We start from the raw sequence: 22,548 nt of genomic DNA on the forward strand, positions 1-22,548 counted from the left end.
TCCCAGTATAAAAACTGAGAGATGTTGGATGAAAGGCACAGATCACTGCTTAGGGACAGACTGGGCATCAAGTGGGCGGTGAGCAATTGTAGTGTGCATCACTTGTCTGTCTTGGGTTTTCTTCTTCTCTCTCTACTTTTCATTACTATTGTTACTACTGATATTATTAATATCATTATTATCGATGATATTATTATATTATATTTTGTTTCAATTATTAAACTGTTTTGTCTTAACCCACAAGGTTTACTTTTTTTTCGATTTTCCTCCCCACCAGGGAAGGGATGGAGGCAGGTGGGAGTGATGGGACACGGGGAGAAGGGCAGAACTGTATTAGCAAGTGTGTAGCCAAGAGGTCAAGATAAGTGATCTTTCTCTGTTCAGCACTTCTGACATAATTTCTGAATTACTATGTCCATTTTGGTCTCTTCACCTCCAAAAAAGATGTTGATTTGCTGGAGAGAGTGAGATTGAGGCAGCTTGAGCACACAATGTGTGAGGAAAGTATGAAAAAAACAGGTTCATTCAGCCTTGAGAAGAGAAGGCTCAGGAGGAATCTTACTATTATTTGACTAGCTGCTGGGAGGTTGTAGGGAATACAGAACTAGTCTCTTTCACAAAATTTTGGGACAAAAGATAACAGAGAGGACTTGGAAAGCTGAAAATTCCAACTCAAAAATAAAAAGTTCTGGTCATGAAGGTGTTCAGTCACTTGGGCAGGTTTCCCAGAAAGACTTTGAGAATTCCATTTTTTTTAATTTTAAAAACTTGACAGGAAGAAAAACCCACAACCATTAGCAACCTGATCTAAATGGCCCTGTTCCAAGTAGATTGTTGCACTAGAGAACCTCCAAAGAACCCTTTAAAATCTCAATTATTTTATAGTTCTGTGATTTTTGGTAACTAAATGGGGAACAGTCAGAACACCTGCTTCAAAAGTCTGTTCTGTGAGTGTCTCCTGACTTTTGAAATATTTTTCTAGTAAGTCATCCTTGATTTATTCTAACATTCTAACATTATGGTGTTATGGTACTATAGTGTATTCCCTAAATTTGGGTTAATTATTGCTCAGTTGGTGTTACTGCAGGTAAATTGATTGAGTACTATGTGTTCTGTAATGAGCAATGCTGGTTATACATGAAGATAGAAGTTTCTAGATGTAATCTTAGTTCTACAAAGCTGTTTCTACAGGATAGTATTTATGTGTTACCCATATCTGATAGGCAATGGTCCTTTGTCTCTTCACTTTAAATATTCGAGGATGTGTATAGAAATAGTGTGCCCGTTCAAAGTACGAATCTCATCAACAATACAATTGCAGAATTATTACTAAAACCCTCTTACAGCAACTGTTGTTGGTAGTATAAAGGAAAGGACTGAAGCATGGATGGCAGCTAAATGGTTACCAAGGGATTATTTAACCCAATCAGGCACCATGAGCCTTAGTGGAATTGAAAGTGCTTTTAAACAACTAAGTATTAATCACAAAAACTGATACTCAGCTCTTTGTTATATTCTGAAGACAGAGACCAATTTTGCTCCCACTGTACGCATAGGGCTTTTATTTTCATTGTTGGTGTCAATGAATTCCATCTTTGGCTTCAGATAAGCCAAAGACAATACCACCAAGCTGTGGGGTGCCATTGATACACTGGGAGGAAGAGATGACATCCGGTGGGACCTTGACAGTCATGTGAGGTGGGCCAGTGCAAGCCTTATGAAGTTCAAAAAGGCCAAGTGCAAGGTCCTGCATGTGGGTCAGCGAAATCCCAAGCACAGACACAGAGAAGAGAAGGGTCCATGGAGACCTGAGAGCAGTACCTAAAGGGGGCCTACAAGAGAACTGGAGAGGGACCTCTGCAGGGGCATGGAGTGATAGGAAAAGGGGTGATAGCTTTAAGCTGAAAGTGGGTAGGGTTAGATTAGATATTAGGAAGAAATTGTTTACTGTGGGGATGTTGAGGCACTGGAAAAGTTTGTCCAGAGAAGCTGTGAATGATGCATCACAGAAGACCAGATTTGATGGGGCTTTGAGCAACCTGTCCTGGCCTGTGGTAGGCTGATTGGAACTGGGTGATCTTTAAGGTCACTTCCAACCCAAACCACTCTATTATTCTATGAAATTGTCAAAATATACAGTCCCTTGCAGTGGTTCTTCCTGGAGAAATATAAAGATCATTCTCTTTGCAACTGGTTGGACCCCATGATCTGTTGTGGATCCTTTTGGTCTTCTTTTTTATTATTTGTGTTGAACTACCATCTAGTTTTTATCTCATTCTTTTTTTGGAAATAGAATAGTATTGCACTGAATAATGAGTTACATATCACCATTTAAAATGCTATTAAGTATAGTTGTCACTCACCAAAACTGTAAATCTATAGGTACTTAAACAAAAGAAATACTGTAGACCTTTTTGAGGGATAATTTTTCAGGAAGGTGACACACACATTACTCAAGCATGAAAAATACAAATAGCTTTAAGATATTTATGCCTTTTACAGGCATTCTAACCTTTTTAGAAAATGGCTATAATTTGAAGATATAATGTGAAGGGAGTGTTCTTAATGCTATATTAATTACAAGGGTTCGCTTTCATTCCCTCTTTGCAGACATTTTTGTATTTTTATATGAAAAGATGCATATAATATTGTGGCAATAATGAGCTTAATGTAACTGGAAGCTATCAGATAAGATTGTATCAAAATTTCAAATACAAATAGCACCAGAAAAATTATCTGTATGCCTGAATGTCTTTGTATCTCACATGCTGAAAACTTTTTTCCTTGCCACTAAGTGGCACTGTATTATTGTTAGTTAGTTCAGACCATATTAAAACCACTTTGGGCCAAATTTATTCTTGATACTGCCCCATTAAGTCAATGGAGTACATACAAAGTGAACTTTGCCACAGTTTTAGAGGCACCTAATTCTAAAGCATTGCTGTAAATTTCCATCGTGGTGGCCCAGAAGAAAAATAAAATTCAGTTTGAGTTTAATCTTGCAAGGAGCTGACCCTTTCATTTGCCATCTAACTGTTTCATTATAATTTTTTCCTACCGAATTAGCCTTAGTTAAAAAGGATCACCTTATCTATTTCAGTAGGACTGTCAGTAAATTCTGATTTAAAAGTGGATGAGCTCTGTGCTGTTCATCTTAACCCTTAATTTTCATCAATATTATATATATTGAAATGTTTGTGATTCTGCTATTGAAAATTTTGTTATACGCTAACAAGACATGTCAAGGAAGAAAAATTGAAGAACAAATTTGTCGAGTGTCACCCTTAACTCTTTCTTTTTTTCTTACAATGATAAGAAAGTAACAAAGCACATGAAAATTTTCAAAACAGTGCTTTAAACTTTGGCTTAAAACTGTGCAGAAAACACAGAAATACATTGAAGTCTTGAGACACCATAAACTTTTAAGCAAAACTGGTTACACCTTTGATGTAAGACAATCCTTTCCCTCTTAATATACATATAAATTGTCACTTGCTTAGTAAAAGAAAATGACACCTATTTTCCCCAATTGTTAGTAAAGAGGTAGTTTATTAAATCCTTTATATATGAAGTAAGAGCTGTATTTGAGAGCAAAAGACTCTGTTCACGTCCAAGAACAGCTGCCTCATTGGCTTCATACAGACCAAGTAACATGTGTACGAGAATGGAACACGGCCCAGGATCTCTGGTTGGAGAAGGTATACCTGTATGTGAAAACATTACCTTTGGAGGAGAGACTCCATGAATTACCTGAATTTGGCAAATGTTTCCCTTTCAGTTTCCTATTAGACACCCACATTGTCTATTCTTTCCCTAACAGGAGTACAAGTATTTCTTTAGTAGGTCCTAGCACTGCCTTATCAATATGTGCCTGGATATTTAGGGCCAGCTTTTTTTCTGATAAGAGCTTTTATAAAATTGGAGAGTTATTACTTTCTTTACAGTGATTTTGTTAAAAACAGGATTTTTAAAAAAATCTAATACTAATCCTTGTTTTAGGCTTACTGCTTTTCTGAGAAGTCAAAAATTACAGAAACTGTATAAGAGTGGCAAGGCCAACTGGGAGAGACCTAACTTTTTATTGGGCCATTTGATATAGGTAGCTAAAGGAGAGGAGGTTTGGGGCACACCTATACCATCTCAAATGTACACAATTTTGTGGATATTAGAAGCAGAAACAATGGTGATTTAAACTGTTCTTGCAATGTGCATGGAAGACTTGGAAATCTGTCTTACATCGTATGACCAAATCATGAACTAGTGGGAAACTTCCAAATGTTGCTTCTTTATCTTATCTTTAATCTGGCCTTGAAAACACAAACACATGGGATAAACCCAAATACTGGAATAATTCCTTCTCTGATATAAGAATTTAGAGTGCTGACAAATATATTTTTGTGTGTTTCTGTTTGGGATGTTGCTTATTTGTTTTATTACAAATAAATATATGAACAACATATACTCAATAGGAGGACAATAGAATCTCTTATAAGTACTTTCCTTTTAGCAGTGCCTGTTCATTTCTGTTCTCCAGTTTAGCTGCCAGAATAAACTAATATTCAGACATATCAGGGAAAATGTCATGTTTTGGAGAACTACTCCTCTTTCCTCCCAAATTTTAATAAAAACATGAAAATTGTAAATACAAAATTAATGTGAAATATTGTAAATATTAAGAACATTTTATGAAAAGGGTGCTTAAAGGCATGTTTTAAAAACAGCAGAAGTTTGGAGCAGCTGACTTGGCTCTTACATTTCAAATCTATCCTCAGCAGAAAATTTGTTTGCAAAACGTGTGTTGGTCTGGGATGTGCCTACTGTGTGTGGTGCCAGACTCTAGCTGGATCCACATGAACTAACTAACTTTGGGGCTGGAATTGTGCATGGGCTATGAAAGTCAACACTGAAAATGGTGTAGTCTTAGCATTGCTGACAACATACTGCAGATAGACATGATCTGGTTTATCCAGTAAATGTTCGACCGCCTCTGTACTGACGTCCATTTTAATATCATTCTCGGCTGTGCTTTCTGCATGGATAATCTCCTGTTTCATGATGCAATAACCTGGAGTTACGTCCTTACTTATCCAGGCTGAACATGGAAGAGCAATAAATCCCATCATGATTCCTAAGTTTACTTACTGGAATGCTCCATGCATGAAGTATCATTGTGCTTTTTCTCTTACTCAGTACTTTTTCATATTAGTCTGAGCTACTGCAATCTTATTTCTTCAGAGCATTTTTATATTAGGTATCACTACCTTGGAGGGCTGACTATGAAATCACTGCAGTTTCAGGCCATTAATAAGGTCAGTCTAGCAACATTTAAGAACTGATCTGTTAGTTCTTTGCTGACATCTGTGTTCATGAACCAATTGCCATTTAAAGATCCCATCTGACATTTTCAGTTGATAACCATTATGATGAGTCCTATGAGAAAGTTCTGTAACCACTTTATTTATTACATTTCTGTCCTTCCCACTTGTTAAAAAAAAAGGCTTCAGGTTCATTATTTCATTGTTGTAAGGGCTGAGGAGAAAATAAGTATTATTTTATTTGACCATGGATCTATTTTTCTTTCTGGTGCTTCTCTTTTTGCTCAGAAAAAAAAAATGTGACCTGTCATCCGTACCTTGTTATAAGATACTATATTTGTTTTGAATCTGTTGACTGGTGTACTGAATGTTTCTAAATAGGGAATAGGATGGAAGGACTTTTGGATTTAGTATAGTCAAGATTTTCATACAGATTACACAGAGATGTTTTAAATGAAGCAAAATTGAATCCAATATAATAAAAGATGTCCTTTTATAAATCATGCGTAAAAATACAAATCAATCAATTTTTAATGAGTATCTGCATAAAACAGTATCATGTCCTGAAACTGTATTTAGTAAAAAGCTATCTACTCTAAACTGCAGTAGAAGTATTAACTCTCTTCATCTATCATCTTTCAGGATTAAAAAGCAAATAATATCTCCTGCATTTGGCTCACAGTAAGTAACTTTATTAACAATATTTATTACTGAAGCAAAATGTACATTCTTCAATTTATCCAAGAATTAACCTTTCAGCTCTCTGCCCTCTGATGAGCATCTGTAGTTCCAGCTGAGCTATCTGGGAACTTAAGAGCACAGTTCTGCAGGCAGATGGCAAGTCTTGAACATGAGAATACCACAACTGGGCAAAAAGAAATATACCACAAGGTCAGCTGTTGAAAGACTACAAATGTACAAACTCTGATTAATGCAAGATAGAGCACACCTCTGTGAGAAGATGTCTATGTTTAACATACAGTTTGAGGTGTTTCTAAAAAAGGAGCCTTCACCAAACATTGGCTTCATATCACAGGTAGAACGGATAATACAAAATGTTACTTGAGTTTGTTCAGTGGTAAAGGGGAAGATGGCACACCACCTTGTCTAGAACGGTACTCTGAGTTAGCGCATCTCTGCCCTACCGCTTATCCCACATTGCATTCTATATATGCTGTCTCTATTGACAGCACGCTATGGGTATTATCTCATATCTGCGGTACAGCATGCATTCATCTTACCGTTCATATGTGGTAACAGGAGTTTTGTAAAGAATGCAGTACTTTCTGAGATTATGTATCTCAGAGTGCTGAATGCTGGTTCACACCAAGTCTGTGAGGAGGCTTGGAGTCTTACCCGTGATTTACGAAGACTGCAGCCTACGCACACCTACAACTTCCCATACTTAGAGAGATCATAGAAATCTGAGTAGATGGCATGGTAAGCTAAATATGTAACACCTGGGGTTTTGCACATTTTCTCAGGCCCTTTTAACTCTCCTTCTGTAGAACTTTTTTGCCATTCTATGGGTTGGCTGACCGGTGTATGCACAAAACTGTGAGATGTGCTTATAGCCTGTATCAGGACCAGTATCTCCCCCACACACCTTTGTAACTAGCAATGACCTACATAAATGCTCACATAAGTTGCTTTAAATTATGTGTGTCAAGCTGCAGGTGTTTCTTCACTAGTCAAGATAAGTTATTTTTTTCAACAAAGCTTTTGGTTTTCCTGATTCTTTCAGTTTGAAAAGCTTGATGAAAAAACAATCTCTATGATTTTGCAGAAATAAAGATTTTGTGGTCCACTGTTTTTTATGGAAGTTGAGAATGTACCTCTTGCTCATGATGTAGTGACATGTGTTAATTATTTTTAAACAAAATTGAGGCTTATTGCTGTTACCTCTCTTAAAAATTTAAAGTATAGAGATGAGAAGCTCAATGATGACGTTTCCGTGAAAGTAATTCCAGATGATAGCTCAAAGTGGTTTTTGAATCTTGTTTTTTAAAAGAATTTCTTTTATATAGTTAATTGTGAAAATGTTGGGCATTGCATTAGTTGTTTTAAACTTTTATAAATCTCTCTGTATTCAGAAGTTCTTTTAGAGCCTATGCAAATGTTGACACTAGGTCTGCCTTTGAGTTGCATAGCCTGAGTGGGCACAATAGGCAATATGGTATGAAAGGGCATAAAAAATTAAAAATGCCTTCCTAATAGCAAAAAATTATTTTTTTAGAAGCTGTCTCACCACACTCACTCTTGGCAATCTGTATGTTCTCTCATTTGAACTTGTTTCAGATGCTAAATGCCAAAAAATAAAAAATAATTGTTCAACAGAACCTTCCTTTAAAGGCATGGGGGGCCTTATGCAGAGGAAATACATGTAGGAATGACCATAGTAACCCCTCACCCATTGATGGAGTAGAAAATATTTCAGTTAGCATTCTTTCAGGTGCTGGCTAAAAGTAAAAATCCAGCATATTTCAGTTTTGTTCCCTGAGGCTGATCTTGAATACCAATGAATTCATGTGCTGTATCAGGTTCACATTATAAAACTGATTTTTTTATCATGGGCTTTAGTGCAGATGGGAGCAAGAATACAGTTGCCTTGAGTCAGATAATAACCAAAGAGCTTAAAACTGAATGCATATGTTATTTCAAAAGAACATTGACAGGCATGAATTTTCAGTTTCCTGCTCAACTAACAGAAGAATAACAGCTTGGGCCTAATGCTCTCCCTTTAAAATCAGTGGAAGTTTGGGCCCTAGAGTCTATTTGAGCAGTTTATATTATTTGAAATGGAATGTGACAGACAGTAAAATTATCCTTCCTGACTAAACACTCATAAAACAAAATTCTTTCAAGGAAATGGAGAGATGAGATGAGAACAGGAATTTTAGTGCTTGTATTTTCTTATTTAAAATGCTCTCTCTGTTTTGAGGTTAAAAATGTCACCCCATCATTGCCTTGTAAATCAATCAGGATACCCTTAGACATCTGTCTTCTGATGGACCATGAGCACAGCAGGACACATATAGAAAGTTGTAAATTTGAATGTTCTCTATGAAAAATTTCCCTTGTCCTAGTACTTCATCTCCTCTTTCTACCAAAATATTGCATTTTCCTTTCCAATAAAGATGTTTTATAATGGCAGTAAGGGGCTGTAACTCTATACAGTGGTATTGCTCATCTTTTCTTTGTGTCATGCAGCTCCCACTGCATTATGATCACATATGTTACCTCTCTGTCATGAGTTATTGGCTAAGAGCAGCATTATTTTTATCTATATTTAGAAAACAACCTTCTTCTCTCACACAAAAACATGAGCAATGTTAGGCTGGCCATATTGCATAATGGTTTCTGTGCTATGTAAAATAATTCTATGTGGCACTTCCTACTTGGGTTTTGCTTCCTAAATCCTTAACTGGCAAATATAATCCTTAAGTTCTATGGATGTTTGAGGCATTTTGCCGTGCTGTGTTGAAATAATTATTCAGGCTGTCTTTGTACATATGAGATTTATAATAAGAAAAATTATTTTCAGTCCATGAGGAAAACAGCTGAGGTCAAATAATACCAGTTCCAGGAAAATTAGAAACATTAATTTCCAGTCACCAACTCCTCCACTCTTCCACAAATACTGAAAAAGGAATTAACAAAATGGCTTGTCCTTGGTATTTTTGGGGCAATTTTTGTAATCCCACTATAAAGAAGTTTAAAGAAATGGGGAAAGGCATAGTATTGGTTGGCAGCACTGAAAGTCCTACAGATTCTGAATATGTATGCTGTGTTATATACAATACCAAAAATGGCATATTTTTTATAGGGTATTTTGTATTTTCTAAATATAAGGACTCTACACGGACGACATATATGTGCTTATGTATTATCAGACTAATGCCTGAGAAGACTGTAGTATCTTGTAGCCTTTATTTTTCTTTTTTTCTTAATTTCAAATTAACCTGGAGTTAAGCACATTTGGATTTGACTTAATGGTTGGACACAAGACAGAAGCAGAAAAACACGAAGCCGGTTCTCATAAACTAAGACTGTATGAAATATAATGCTTGTATGATGTACCTGTAATTTCTAAAAATAGTGACAGAAATGTAATAGGAATGCATGTTCTCATTCTTCCAGATGATAAGTAAACCAGGGTAATCATAGTTTGTGAGTAGAAACATTATGAAGAATGAAACAGTAACTTTTTTAAACATCAGTCTATAAAGCTTGGCTAGTCAAAGATTAAGACAAAAAAGAAAGCAGGGTAAATTTTCAGGCTTGACATGATGCAATGTATACTGAGATATCTGCAGCCTTAGATGTAGCTGATACTTCCTATATAATATTGGTGAGATAATTAATAAGCTCATGGAGGCATCAGCTTTTCATTTAAATCCTGACAAAATGTCACTGTTAAAAGATAAGGAATCACAAAAATTATGTGAACTGGTTTGAATTTAGTAGTACACTTGCTTATGAAATAGCATTGATTTGTTATGGGTGTATGACATTTATCAACATTTTACTTTGTGTTTTAGTAAAGCCAAATATATTTAGTAGTGTTTCCAGTAGTGCTACATATGCCTACTGATTTATAGGTCCCTACTTTTTGGATACATAACGTTGACTTCAGTAGTTTTCTTGGGGAAAAAATTATCAGATATTTGGAATGTAATAACCACAAATAACCTTTCTGCATCTACTGGAAATGCCTCAAAAATCTGACTGCTTATAGAATTGAACTGATGCTGTCTCATGCAACTTGCCAAGGGTCACTTGTAAATATACAGTTTGGTATAAAAGGCATTATTTAAAAAAAAAAACCAAGAAAAAAACTGCCTCAATTCTAAACTGAAGGGTTTTTCCCATAACTATAAACTGTGATAAACGAATATTTTTACCTATTTAAGAAAACTAAATACCACTTCAGGTTCTGCTGGTTTTGTATGTTCATCCTCTTCCTTTTAATTAACAGCAATCCTATGATACAAGAAGTCTATTTCCAACCTAGCAGAAATGGGTTACGACCAGCATTGTATTCTTGTATTTCCAGGTAGGTTTCCAAGACACGTGGTATCTTTAAAATCTGATACAGAGACAAATATATTCTATTTGGTTTGAAGTGATAAAGCTCATAAATTTATGTAAAGTGTAATAAAAAGCAAAAGTTGTTGCCATTATCATTAAAAGTAGATTTACCAGATTGAGCTGAACCAATTGCTTTTGACAGCCCAGAGGATATTTATATTTTCACTGAACTTTTTATATCAATTTTTCATCACTAAACTATTTACTCTTGCTGGTTTAGCTAGATTTTGACTCCCTTGATTGTTCATATGGGAAGTAGATGATGACGTTATATTTGCTTTTCATTACTCCTTTGAGTGTATACAGTTTGAGATGCTTAGCGTGATGTATTCTATTCATATCATATTACTTTAATTCCCTCTTATCCTTAGGTTTGTACTTATATATTTTTATTAGAAGGAAGAAACCTTCCAAACAAGAAGAGAAGTAATATATTAACAAAAAAATGACACAGATATGAAGAAAGGGAGTCTTAACTATTAAGAGACGCCTTTTTGTTCTAATGAATGACATTAAGTCTTGATCCAACACACAATCAGTACTACAAGTTTGTAATAAGTACTATGAAGTTCCTTTGCTACCCAAGCAGACATCCAGAATAAGAAACTTAAAAGCGGATGAATATGCTAAAGAGAATCTGAGCATACTTCAATATATTTTAAGCAGAGATTTTAGAGACCCACTTAACAAATTTTGTTCGGCTATATTCCATTTACTATCCCATTTATTTTCCCCAAAGCTTTTTCTCACACATAAAAGTAAGGAAAACGTAAGTGTGTGTGTGTGTGTGTGTATAAAATATATACCAAAAATACTTACATAGTAATTCAATCAAAAGCTGTAATAGTATCTGTGATTTTAAACGACTGGTGCAGCTGATTGGATGATAAACTTCAAAGGCAATACAACCAGAAGAGCTGTATGACAGTGTGCAAAACTATTCTGCCAGTCCTGTTGTGGGAGAATATGAGAATATATTTTTATACCAATTTCACAGGTAATTACACTTGTCATCAGTGTTATCTTCAAAAGTGATCACTGTTGACCAGTGCCTTGTAATAGAAAAAAATGAGATGGAAGAAAAGCCAGAGCCTCTGAGAGAAAAGTGTCTTCTTCTTAGTCCAAATACGACTTTAACAATTCAAAGAAAAATTGAGTTGATTGGCTCAGACCCAAGGAAACAACATAGCAACCTGAAAAATAAGTAGTCTTTTACAAAGGAATTTAGTGCAAATTGCTTGATGAATACTGTTGGAGGATGTTTCAGCTGGTGTTTAGAGAGTGGTTTCATACTATCCTAGGCAGAAGAAGGTTGACTCCTTGATGATAGCCCAGATAATATTATAAGATGGATAATAGGTGTTCTCTAGCATAAATAGAACATGTTGAGAGCAAACCCTTGCAGTCATTCTATTTATTACCTTGAATACCCAGAAAAATCTATCCATGCCACATATGCTATGAGCAGTTTCCAGTTTCTTTGGAACACATAACCTGCTGTTGTTAAAGGAGAAGATATTCTATACATATTTAATGCAGAAAGTTATCAGTGAAGGTAGCTCAGATGTACTTACAGCAAGAATAAACCTTTCAAATACATCTGTGATGATTGAGACACCAAGACGACTATAGGAACTACATATATATGAATATCACCTTTTAGTGTGATAGTTGTGACTCACCTCCTGTGGAAGAATGAGTGAGACCAAAGTCTTGTTTTCAGTGGAAAGAAAAATTAAAGACTGGGAATAACACCTAAATGAAATAGCAGTGCTCACTGCAGAAGGACTGTCAACATGTAGGGGAAAATCCAAATAATATTCATAGCCTGTAGGAGCAAAGGAGGGTAAAAGTTTTGGCAAGAGACAAATGATTCATGCTTCAAGGAATGATATCCAGTGTGAGGGATAGGAGAAGGATTATTTAGCCAGGGACAGATGTAAGGTTCAGTAGAGGAAGTAAAGAAAAATAACTCCTAATCTTTTGTTCTTTGTGTCGTGGTTATGATGTTCTCATTCCTGATTTTAAAATATATGCAGTGTGCATTACAAGCCTTCTTTAAAACATCACTCTTTTATTTCTTGAGGGGACTGAGACCTTCCTCCCGCTGTATCAATAAGGAAGAATTTATGAGAAAATGATACTGCCTGCTAACAAAATTAGTCCAATCCCTTCAGGACTGACTAGGACTGAAGCAACCCTTTAGAATAATCCAAGGTCTTTGCAATGCTACTGGACAATGTGAAGTCCAGAAAAATAAGGAGATAATCTTGGGTTAGGTCAGATCTACAGACTAGACCTGTGTACTGCTGAATTAATCCACATCATTTTTAAGAACAGATCTGCTTCTGTACTGGGATCAGTTATACAGCAATAAAAAATGTGAAAATTCAGAAAAGAGGACTGATGGGCTAAGTGTCCTCTATATCTTTACAAAGGGAAAAAAATGGTGACAGAAGGAAACAAAATCCTCTTTACTTAATGTGGACTTCTGTCTCTGGTGTGTAAGTCCTCCGTGTCCAAAGATAATTAGCACTTTATAATGCTAATTATTATAATTACATCTGAGAAAAAAATCATTGGGGGTAGGGCTGTTCAATGATTTTCAATTGCCCCCTCTATTAAAAAATAAGGTCATTGTTTGATTAGCTAGTTTTAGAAGCTCAAAGATGGAAACCATGTTACAGAAAATCGTTTGATTTTTTATTTTCTCAGTTAAGATATTTGGTCAAGACTTAAATAAGAAAAGAATAATATCAGAAAACATGACTGCCATAAAATTACTTCAAAACTTTCTGTCTTCATGCTACCAACATAAATATAAAAAAAGTATATATTTTTATAATTTTTTGGTGTGAGAATGTGAATTCTGTACTGAAACAAGCTAAGAAAAGTCACCCTATAATTTCTTCTGTCACATATTTATTTGAAATACCAAGGGTAGTAGCTGAAAATTGAAAAGCGTATGTTGTAGAACATTAATAGGAAATATAAATTTAGACCAAAAGTAAAAAATTCAGACTTGAATGTCCTACTGGGAGTGAAAACAACCAACTGAGTAGAAATTCTCTGTTTTTTTCTCTCTATGTTCTCTCAAGTTTGGTCAAGTAGAGTTTAGTTGTGAAAAACTATAAGTTTCAAATTGTATTTTGACGTGCACTTTCAGGGCACTCTAGAATGAATATTATGACCAGTACTTAAACTGTGAGTGTTGTTATATATTATGTTTGTTCCTGAATATAGTGAATTAGTTTTACTGAGAACCTAGAAAGATAGTTTATTGTGAATTAATTTGGCTTAGTTTGATTGCAGAGCACAGAGTCGAACTGGGGGCTATTTTTCCAGGAATATACAGAGACATGATATAAAGAAGATGGTGAAGCTGAGTAAGCTGTACTACAAATGGAGTGAAGGGGGTGCTGATTTTAAAATTTTTGTTGAATAGGTTGCTTCTAGAAGACAACAAAATTTAGTTGTCAATCCAGTAAGTGAAATTACTTAAGATACTTTTGTAACACCGTCTACAGCTAAACATAGGGCTAAAAGAATGTATATTTTGTTATTTATACAAACTCAGATTAGAGATTTGCCCTAAATTTAGGGAATTACACTAAAATGCAGCTTCTGCAGTTTCTAATGAACCATAATTTTTTTTCTGCTTTGGGCTGATATATCGTGTTGTCTTAAGTATTTGAGGGTAGAGAAGAAATAAGACATGACTTCTACCATATGGTTTAACTAATGTTTTGTGACAAAACTAGTTTAACCATATATACCATATACCATAAAAAAGGCTGATAATTTTCCCACATAAAAATGTGTTGTGAAAACTCAGAAACACCCTGAGGGAATTCTTAAATATTTAGGGAACATGAACAAACTACTTTTGCAGATTTGCTTTAAAGTGGAACCTATGATGAAACGGATGGGTCAAAATGCTTGAGCAGTCAGGATCAGACATTTTCTTACAGCTCTAGAGATTGGCCTAGATTTAAAAAAAAAAAAAAAAGTAAGTTATCCAAGAGGAAAACATTCCCCCCCCCAAGGTTGTGAAGAAGAAAGATCCTCACTGATAAGGTCTCCAGATGGAAATTAGCCCTTCACATGTAATTTGACATCTTGAAAGGAAAAGCTTCCCAGGAGAAAGTGAGATATTTGTTGCATAGATTGAACACTTTAAAACAGAAAGGCTCGAATTAATTTTGAGAAGATGGCCACTTCACATGTTCAGAAGATTGGGAATGACAAAAACAGACATGTAATGAAAAAAACCCACTCACTTAAAACCAGTAATTTGTTAAGGCCCTCCTAAACATATGTACAGAATTTTGTTTTGCTGTAGTAACAAAATATGCTCCACTGCAGATGTGCAATATTTCTTAGAAAAACAACAAAACAAGAACAAAAAAACTAACAAAAAAGCAAAAGAACACTTGTGTAATTATTTCAGAAAACAGTTTAAGCAAAGTAAATATTAATTTAGTGTATCATAAAGATGCTAAATCTTCTATTTTTCTCCCCCCCTTTCAGAATTTCTATTATTATGACTTTGGGGAACCATCAGAAATTTTATGTTGAAATCCATTTTAGTAAAGCACTCAAGCATGTTCTTAATTTTGAAAGCCAATGAAAGCAATGGAATTACTTACGTGCCTAAAGTTAAGCACACTCACAAGCACTTGCTCCATCCAGAGAAGCATCCTTTCATCCCTAATGAAGTCAAAAGAGTCTGTTACGCCTAAAATTAAGATGCTATGCTTTTTATTAGTATCTTGTGGATACTGAGGTCAAAAGCTGAAGTAAATGGATGAGGTAGTCAGGCATTCAAAATTGGCTTGAGCTACCACTGATTCTAGGGTGCCTCACTTTTAAACATCACTAGGAAGTAAAAGGATGCTTTTTTTCCTTAGCTCTTTCCTTATTGTCCTTGACACTTCTGATTTTTCTTTGCTAGTTACCTTTTTTCCACAATGCACAACTCTGTAAAAAGAGAATAAGACCTCAGCACAAGCACTCCAGTCATATTTGATGTCAGTTGCCATCATAAAGGTGTTTAACAGGTACCAGCTTTAAGCCACAAAGTTTTACCATTTAAGTAACCTTGGTTCACCTAGCTTATCAGTCTTGAGTGCCTAAATGATTATGATAGGCCTAGGTTGGATGGGGCTCTGAGCAACCTCAGTGGAAGGTATCCCTCCCCACGGCAGAGAGGCTGGAACTAGATACTCTTCCAGGTCCCTTCAAACTCAAACTATTCTATGATTCTGTGATGGCTTTAATTCTTTAAGTGAGAGCAGAAAGATTGACAAGACTGGTTTCTTTCAGCTACATTATAGCCATGGCAGGGACTACTCTCAGAGTTAAAGAGTGATTCATGGACCACTGGTATGGATGAGACCATGGCAAGTAAGCCTGCACCAGTACACAAATTTAGTGTGAGCCTTTAACATTTATGGTTCAGATGAAAAATAGATGATAATATTACTTGCTTGCCTGTGAAGAACTGACAGAGGTTTCTTGACCCAAAGAGCCTAAGGAAGATAATTTATTCCACTACAGACAGATTTTAGCGTGCAATCACAGAATCACAGCATCACAGAATGGTTGAGGTTGGCAGGCATCCCTGGAGGTCAACTGGTTCCACTCCTCTGTTCAAGCAGGGTCACCTGCATCCAGTTACCCAGGAACGTTTCTGGATGTTCGTTTTTCTTTAATATCTCCAAGGATGGAGACTTCCCAACCTCTCTGGACAACTTGTTGCAGAGTTCAGTTATCCTCACAGTAAAAAAGTGCTTCCTTATGCTTAGATGGAGCCTCTTGTGCTGTCACTGGACACTACCAGGAAGAGTTTAGATTTGTCCTGTTTGCACCTCCTCTTCAGGTATCTACATACATTAATAAGATGCTCCATGAGCCTTCTCATTACTAGGCTAAACAGTCACAGTTCTTTCGGCCTTTCTTTATATATGAGGTGCTCCAGTCCCTTAGGCATCCTCATGACTCTTCATCAAACTTCATAGAATGCTGATTAGGGTTTCTGTTGACAGATATGTCACTTTTCCATGCCACAACGGAAATGAAAAACTAGTTTTTCAAAAGAAATGTCTTTGCTGTAAAGTAGTGAACTCCAAGATATTGTTGGAAAGAACTGTTTCATACCTAAGTTGAGTTCAGGGAAACACAAAATTCAGTCATAATCAGTCATTTTTTATTGGAAATACAATGTAGAGGACATAACCAACTTTTTTTAGTATCTTGTATTTGTGTAGAGGTCCTGACCATTATTCTGATCACCATTATTCAATAAGCAGAGAAGGACTACATAAAGAGGTAAGAACTTCTAACACAGGCAGATGGTAGCTAGACTGCAGAAAATATTGTTTATTATTTTTTTCCTTTGCTTCATACAGTGATTCTGTTATTGTAGGCTGAGTGCCAATAATTCAGGGTGGTGAGACAGGGGACTAATACAAAATGTGTTCAGTTTATAGTTAGGTTAAAATAGAAGCAAAGTTGAAAACAAGCAAAGTTGAAGTCAGGCAGTTTCAACTTTATAAACTTCCCTGCACTAGTTTAGAAATATTACTTGTGATGAAGCAAATCTGTTGGTTCTGGTGGGTGTAGAGCTCCCAGTGCAAGCTGCGAGATCTCTAGCCCAAAGAATCAATAAATCTTCTAATTGTGTCATGCCACGTCTGTGATTTAGACTGCAGTATATTCTGTGATTTGTTTAATAAACTTGCAAGCTTAAATACCATGCGTTTGTGGGATGCTCCCCTGGGATTCATCCTTAAGGTTGCCCAAATGTATCTCCTCTTCCAGTGACCTACGTAGGAAGTGACATGAGACATGTGGTGGTTTAATTAGCAAAATGTTGGCATCAGATTAATAAAGAAGAGAATATCCTTTTCTACAGTTTCTGTTTCATATAAATATCTCTCACAGAGCTCTAGTTCCATATGGCAATTAGAAGTACTTGTTAACATAGTTGTTTAGGTATATGAATAATGAAGGTGAATTTTCTCCAAAACTGAAAGAACTAAGCATGGACAGACTTGTTCAGATGAAATTCAAACTCATCGATCTACAGATAAATATTCATCCATTTTTTAAAACTCAAAATTACATTGGAAGCTTCCAATCTCATTTCTGTGTGGGTTTTTTTTATTATAATTACTATTTTTAATTAGTTTTTATTTATTTTTGCATTGTTAAGGCTTGCTTGGAAATGAAAGTCATTATTCCATGAAAAAAATCACCATCGAAAAGAGATACTCAAATAGCAATGGTGAATTTGATTACCTACATAAGTTTAGATTTAAATATAGTGAAACAGAGAGTATTGGATTTTAAAAAAAACAACAATGACCGTAGGTCATTTAAGCAGCTGAATTACTCTCTAACTTTGGAATACTCATCAGAACAGAAAAAAAAATTGAATTTACATATATTCAGAATCTTTCAAAAACATTCTTTCAGTGTTCTTACTGTTTGATAGGTGAATTGCAAAATATTGCATTTCATATATATTATTCAACATTTTACTGATGACAACAGAAGTCATAAAAATAACAAGACCCCGCACATTTATATGGACCAGAACTGCAAGAGTAAAATTCTTTAGGGAAACTCCAGTGTGGAAAAACCTTGAATTGCTCATATATAATTTTTAATAATTCTTCCTGATTTAAAAAATAAAAAAGTCTTCAGGTTTTTTGCATCTAGCAATGCACTGTCATGCTTTGTATGGTTGACACTAAGGCTACTCAGATAAAGAGCAATGGAGGTGAAATGATAACATTTTTTCATTTTTCCATTAGCCCAAAATTAGAGTGTAGAAGTATCACAATCCTCACTCCACTAAGTTTTAAATTATCCTTTGCTCTTCCTTTACTCATTTCAACTTCTTAAAAGACAGGAGTAGCTCTGCTGTTTGTATGTCTTCCAAAGAGCAACTTCTGGCCACAGAAAAAGAGGACCTTAAACAAAACAGAGACAGACTTTGACAAATTTGTGAGACTAAATAGCCAGACAGAGGAATGAAGTTTATGACAGAAAAAAATCCTGTACTCTTCACTATCCCTATGAAAGGACTGTTTCATTTCACTGGGCTTCTGTCATCTTCTGCAATGAGGAAGGTCAAGGCCCACTTGGAACTGAGTCTGGCAAGATATATCAAGGACAACAAGAAGGACTTCTACAAGTACATCAGCAAAAGAAAGATTAGGGAAAATGTGGGACCACTGCTGAAACAGATGGGTGTCCTAGTAATGGAAGACACAGAGAAAGTGGAACTACTGAATGTCTTCATTGCTTCAGTCTTTACTGCTGAGGTCAGCCCTTCGGAGTCCCTAACCTCAGAGGTAACAGAAGAAGGCTGGAGAAAGAGAGACTTGCCTTTGGTCATAGAGGGTTGGGTTACGGATCGGCTAGGCAGATTTGATGCCTATAAATCCATGGGCCCTGATGGGATGCACCCATGAGTGCTGAGGGAGCTGGCAGATATTGTTGTTAAGCCACTCCAACATCTCTGAAAAATCATGGAGAATGGGAGAGGTGCCTGATGACTGGAGGAAGGCCAATGTTACTCCCATCTTTAAAAAGGGGAAGAAGGAGGACCAGCCAGTCAGGCTCACCTCCATCCCTGGAAAGGTGATAGAACAGACCATTCATCACTAAGCATGTAGAAGAAATGAAAGTCATCAGGAGTAGTCACATGGATTCACCAAGGTGAAATCATGCTCGACCAATCTATTAGCCTTCCGTGATGGCACGGCGGAATGGGTCCATGAGCAATGGATGTTGTCTACCTTGACTACAGCAAGGGTCATGACACTGTCTCCCATAACATCCTTGTAGGTAATCTCAGGAAATGTGAATTAGATGAATAGATAATGAGGTGGATCAAGAACTGGCTGAATGGCAGAGCTCAGAGGGTCGTGATCAGCAGAGCAGAATCCAGTTGGAGGCCTGTAGTCTGTGGTGTTCCCCAGAGATCAACACTGAGTCCAGTCTTATTCAACTTGTTTATCAACAACCTGGATGAAGAGACAGAAAGTACCCTCAGCACGTTTGCTGATGATACAAAACTGAAGGAAGTGGCTGATACACCTGAAGGCTGTGCTGCCACTCAGCAGGACCTTGATAGTTTAGAGATCTGGGCAGAGAGAAACCTTATGAGGCTCAACAGGGGCAAGTGTACGGTACTGCACCTGGTTGAGGAATAACCCCAAGTACCAGTACAACTTGGAACTTAACCTGCTAGAGAGCAGTTCTGCAGAGAAGGACCTGGGAGTCTTGGTGGATGACAAGTTGACTATGAGCCAGGAGGTCCCTTGGTGACCAGAACGCCAATGGTATCCTGGGGTGCATGGAGATGATCCTCCCCCTCTACTTGGCCCTGGTGAGGCCACATTTGGAGTACTGTGTTCAGTTCTGGGTTCCTCAGTATAAGAAAGACAAGGAACTACTGGAGAGGGTCCAGTGGAGTGCCACAAAAATGAGTAAGGTTCTGGAGCATTTCTCTCCAGAGAAACTGAGGGAGTTGGGCCTGTTTAGTCTGGAGAAGACTGAGAGAAGATCTGACTAATGCATGTAAATATCTCAAAGGCAGGTGCCAAGAGGACATACCAGACAATTTTCAGTGGTGCCGGGTGACAGGATGAGGAGTAATGGCCGTAAACTAAACAAGAAGCTCTACCTTAAAAAGAAGAAGAATTTATTTACTTTGAGGGTGGCAGAGCACTGAAACAGGCAACTTAAAAGGGAGGTTGTGGAGTCTCCCTCTCTGGAGATATTCAAACCCCACCTGAACATGTTCCTGTGTAACCTGCTCTAGGTGACCCTGCCTTGGCAGAGGAGTTGGACTAGAGGATCTCTAGAGGTCCCTTCCAATCCTAAAAATTCTGTGATTCTGTGAATCATGAAGTCATGGGCTAAAAGACTTTGGTATCCTTCTGAATTAATTCATCCATAGTTTTTTTGATTCTCACATGATTAGAAATAAATAAATTTTACTTAGTAATGTTTTGTGTCCAGGCTGTCATTCAGAATTATTTTATTTTTTCACATTTACCTTACAATTATAGATATTTTGTTATCAAGAATAGACTAGAAAAGAATATTTCATTTGGAAGGGACCTACAATGGCCACCTAGGCCAACAACCAGAACAATTCATCATTTACCAAAATAATGCCTGTTATTGAGGCCATTGTCCAAATGCCTCTTAAGCACTGGCAGCCTCAACCACTTCTCTAGGAAGCCTGTTCCAGAGTTTGACCACTCCCTTGTAAAGAAATATTTCCAATCCGACCCTCTGCTGGCTTGAAAGATTCCCACAGATCCTATCACTGGGATAGGATAAATATCCCTATCTAGGGGTAAGAGATCAGCACGTCCCTCTCCACTTCCCCTCCTGAGAAAAGTACAGAGACTTTCCAAACTAGACAACCCCAGTGTTCTGAGTGACTCCTCACAGGACATTCCTTTAAGTTTTGTCACCAGCTTTGTTGCCCTCTTCTGGACACATTCAAGGACCTTCACATCCTACTTAAATTGTGGAGCCCAGAACTGTGCACAGTGTTCATGGTGAGGCTGCAACAACTCTGAATACAGTGGGAATCACCTCTTTGACTGGCATGATGCTGTTTGATGCACCTCAGATTGGGGTTTGCCATCTGGACTGACAGAGCTCACTGTTGAGCCCACTGCTGACCAGCACCCCCACATCTCTTTCTGCGGGTGTGCTCTCCAGCCACTCCTCTCCCACTTGTGCACCACAATTTATACTTGAGCCTGGCATAAGAGTTAATTGTGGATGAAAGCTCCACACTTTTATTTATTTGTTTTCTTGTTTATTATGAGAGTGGTTGAATGGATTTTGCAGAATTTAAAATTGCTTGAGCAATATGTCAAACGCTCTTTGCATGTGATGAAATTGTTTTATTCTGCAAAGACTGTGCTTCCCCAAAAGGGGAGGAAGCCCACTTTCTTTGTTCTTAACTGTATGTAGGTTAGCAAAAGCATTCTTCAAAGGATTTGGGTGAGACTTATGGAACATGTGCACTTAAACAATGATACTTGCAGAATCTTTCAAAGACTGTTCAACAGGATATGGTCTATATCGTTATCTAGGTAAAACCATAAATTCAAAGAGCAACAGATCTGCAAGAATGGTTTTCTCAGAAAACATGCCACTTACACAAGTTAGAAATCTGAACCTTAAACATCGATTTAAAACACTTGGAGTTAGATTTAATGAAAAGAATAATAAAGAATCCTCATGTTGGTTAGTACATTCAGGCGTAACATAGGCTTCCACAATTTTTTTTGTCTATTCACTTTGTCCTGCTGTTACACCACTGTTATTCTGGTTCTGAGCTTTGTGAACAGAGACTTTTCTGTGTTCTGAACTCTACTGGTTAATGTAACAGTGATTCTGTTACAAAGGTAAAAGGAAAATAAGATAATTGGATTTTCTTTTATTTTTTTCCTTGTAATCTCACTCCATGTTTGAAGCCAAATTCAAGAAACAGAAAGGTTAGTATCTTCTTTTTCCAAAGAGGTCTTCATGAACTGACTCCCTTTGAAATCAATGGGACTTCGTGAGATCATAAATGGCAGTGGCAGGGAGTAATTGCAGGGTCAAGGAACAGTGTGTCAGAGCACTTACCTCTGAGATATTTCTCTGTGCCTATCTGTTAGCAGCAATAAAAAGTATTAATTTCATTTTCTTACAGCAACTGGGTCTTTTGAAATAGATGAAGAAAAATAAAACATGAATTCATTCTTACTCAGATTTGAATTGAATGAATAGAACTAATGTATAATCTTCTTTCTGCAAAGCGATAAATATTTACAGTGTGTAATGAGATTTCATGTCAAAAGTTGATGGTATTTATTGTGTTTTAATAAAAGCAGATTTGAAAATGTTAGTTTTATTAAAGAAAAGAAATGTTGAAAATATTGCCATTTTCACATTTGCTTTTTCTATGGAGACCTTATATGCAAAGACAGATTTTGAGCTAACTATATTACTATGGAAATCAGTTGCAACAGAATAGTAATGGTATGAAATAATGAAAACATTAATACTTCTTTACACCTTGTTTTATTTATTTATCAGTTACGCTTTCTATTTT

The sequence above is a fragment of the Neopelma chrysocephalum genome, unplaced genomic scaffold (assembly GCF_003984885.1).
Source record: "Neopelma chrysocephalum unplaced genomic scaffold, ASM398488v2 Primary Assembly neopelma1_26, whole genome shotgun sequence".
NCBI lineage: Eukaryota > Metazoa > Chordata > Aves > Passeriformes > Pipridae > Neopelma > Neopelma chrysocephalum.